Genomic DNA, 3275 nt, shown 5'->3' on the forward strand with positions numbered 1-3275 from the left:
GGATTATTTGTTCCAGCTCTTGGAAAAATGCTGGTGGAATTTTGATCAGGATGGCATTGAAAGTATAGATAGCTCTAGGCAGTATAGACATTTTAACAATGTTTACTCTTCTGATCCATGAGCATGGAATGCTTTTTCATCTTTTTGTGTTTTCTTCAATTTCTTTCATGAGTGTTCTGTAGTTCCTCAAGTACAGATTCTTTACGTGTTTGGTTAGGTTTAGTCTCAGGTATCTTATGGTTCTTGGTACTATAGTAAATGGAATTGACTCCAATTTCCCTTTCTATATTTTCATTTAAGTGTGTAAGAAAGCAACTGATTTATGTGTATTGATTTTGTATCTTCCAACATTACTGAATTGTTATATGAGTTCTAATAGTTTGGGGATGGAGTCTTTTGGGTTTTCCACATAAAGTTACATGTCATCTGTGAAGAGAGAGAGTTTGACTTCTTCTTTGCCAATCTGAATATCTTTTGTTGTTGTTGTTGTTGTCTGATTGCTGTTGCTAGGACTTCTAGTACTATGTTGAACAAAGGTGGCAAGAGTGGACATCCTTGTCATGTTCCTGATCTCAAAGGCAAGGCTGTCAGCGTTTCCCCATTGAGAATGATATTTGCTGTGGGTCTTTCATAGATTTTATGAAGTTGAAGAATGTTCCTCCTATCCCTATACTTTTAAAGGTTTTAATCAAGAATGGATGCTGTATCTTGTTAAATGCTTCTCCTGCATCAACTGAAAGGACTATGTGGTTCTTCTCCCTTCTCTTATTGATTTGTTCTATCACATTGATTTGTGAATGTTGAACCATTTGCATCTCATGGATAAATCCCACCTGGTCATGGTAGACAATCTTTTTAATGTTGGATCATATGAGCTACGATCTTGTTGAGAATCTTGGCATCCATATTCATCAGGGATATTGGTCTGAAATTCCCCTTTTTGGTGGGGTCTTTGCCTCATTTAGGGATCAGGGTAATGCTGGGTTCATAAAGAGTCTGGAAGTTTGCTAAGTGTTTGTCCTAGGGTATGCACCTCACAGACACTGCAAGTACTTTTTAACCTTATATAATCTCAATTCCTCTATCTCAACCCTTATAATGTTGCTGTAATTCACTTCACATATCTATAAGCTATAATCATCATATATATTATTACCATCATCTTGAACTAGTATTTATTTTATTAAGAATAAGAAAACTAATAGATTTTTATTTGCCTTTATTTATTTCTTTTCTAACACTCTTTCTTTTATTTATATAAATCTAAATTTCTGACCTATAGTTTTCTTTCTCTCAGAAAAACTTGCAACCCTTTTTGCAAGGTAGTTTTACTGGTGACAAGTTCACTTAGTTTTGTTAGTCCAAGAAAGTCTTTATTTGGCCTTCACTTTTGAAGGATAACTTGCTAGATTCAGAATACTAGGTTGGTGGCCTATTTTTTTTAAATTAACACTTTCTATTTATAATACTTGAAATATTTCACCCCATTCTGTTTGCTTGCATGGTTCCTGTATTCTGAAGAGTTTCTTTTCCCTGTTCTTCTTTAGTTAAGCTTCACCCCTACTCCCTGATCCTCTACTGCTTCTTTCAAGACGTTCTCTTGGCTTTGATTTTCTACAATTCAAACATGATATATACCTGGGTGTATGTTTCATTTTTGTTTTTTGTTTGTTTTGATTTGGTTTTGTATTGTGTTGTGGCTGGTGTATTCTGAGATTCCTGGTTTTATAGTTAACTTCTCTTACTAATTCTTGAAAATTCTCAAGGATTATCGGTTCAAACATTTCTTCTATTTTTTTTTCTTTTTCTGATATTCTTTTTCTGGTCTTCCATTGCATATAGTTACAGTTTTCATAATTTCCCACAGTTTATGGATATTCTGTTCTGTGTTTTGTTTTCTTTACATTTTCATTTTGGAAGTATCTATTGATATATCTGTGGCAAGATCAGTGATTCTTTCTTACCTATGCCCAGTCTACTGATGAGCCATCAAAGATGATTTTGAGTCTTAGCATTTCCTTTTTTTTTTTTTCTAGTTTGGATATTATTAATTTATTCTAAAAGAGAGACATAGAGGGGTGCCTGGGTGACTCAGTGGTTAAAGCCTCTGTCTTCAGCCCAGGTCGTGATCTCAGGGTCCTGGGATGGAGCCCCATGTCGGGCTCTCTGCTCAGCAGGGAGCCTGCTTCCCCCCTCTCTCTCTCTGCCTGCTTCTCTGCTTACTTGTGAACTCTCTCTCTCTGTGTGTCAAATAAAAAAAATAAAATCTTAAGAAAAAAAGAGAGACATAGAAATTATTTATGTAATGAAAGATTTCACAACTTTTCTGTAATGGGCAGCTTCACTTGATGCCATTTCAATAATGATTTATTTCAGTCTACATACTTTCTATGAATATCACCATCTCTAAATAAGAAATAATCCTTGTCATCTAGAACGACTTTGGTGCCTACATATTCTGGGAGAAGAAATATATCTTCGACCTTCACACTAACTGGTTGACTCTCTCCAACCTTTCCTCCAGAGCCTGATTCAACATTACTACCATTGTTTGCAACACTTTTCCTTGAGAGTTTTCTGGAAGCATAACGCTTCCTGTGGTTATGGTTTCAGATGTGCCCTTTCTTTTTTTTTTTTTTTTTCTTTTTTTTTTTAAGATTTATTTATTTGTTTATTTGAGAGAGAGAGAGCAAAGCAAGTGAGAACACAAGTTGAGGGGGAGGCAAAGGGAGAGGGAGAAGCAGGCTCCCCAGTGAGCAGGGAGCCTGATGTGGGCCTAGATCCAAGGACTCTGGGGGAATGACCTGAGCCAAAGGCAGGCACTTAGCCCACTGAGCCACCCAGGCACCCCTCAGCTGTGCCCTTTCAACTAAAACTGAGGCAAAAAGAGGAAGAAACTTTTCTAAATGCCTGTTCTGCCTGACTCCAGCTTGCTGAAATTGGTTCTCTGCTCTCAAACTGCCACAGACTGTGGCAGGGAGACTCACAGTCTGATTGATATTCAGGATCATTTCTGTTTTATTCTTTCTTAGAATTTCCATTCCTTTGCTTTATGACCCATCTATTTTTGCATGTCACCTACTTTTTCATTTAGAGTTCTTAGCATTATTAATCATATATATTTTAAATTTCTGATCTGATCATCCTAACATCATTGTTGTAGATGAGTCTTGATCTGATGGTTATGTTGTCTTTCAGACCGCTTTTTGTTTGTTTTCTTTTGTTTTATTTTATTTTATTTTATTTTAAACATGCCTTGTATCTTTTTGTTGAAA

At 36.0% G+C, this 3275-nt stretch overlaps 1 pseudogene; it reads right to left on the bottom strand.

Annotated features, from left to right (window-relative positions):
• Positions 1-2372: 2372 nt before the first annotated feature.
• LOC101690154 lies at positions 2373-3011 on the bottom strand (annotated as a pseudogene).
• Between the last annotated feature and the right edge of the window lie 264 nt (positions 3012-3275).

The sequence above is a fragment of the Mustela putorius genome, unplaced genomic scaffold (assembly GCF_011764305.1).
Source record: "Mustela putorius furo isolate JIRA1106 unplaced genomic scaffold, ASM1176430v1.1 tig00003866_pilon_pilon_pilon, whole genome shotgun sequence".
NCBI classification, from domain to species: Eukaryota; Metazoa; Chordata; class Mammalia; order Carnivora; family Mustelidae; genus Mustela; species Mustela putorius.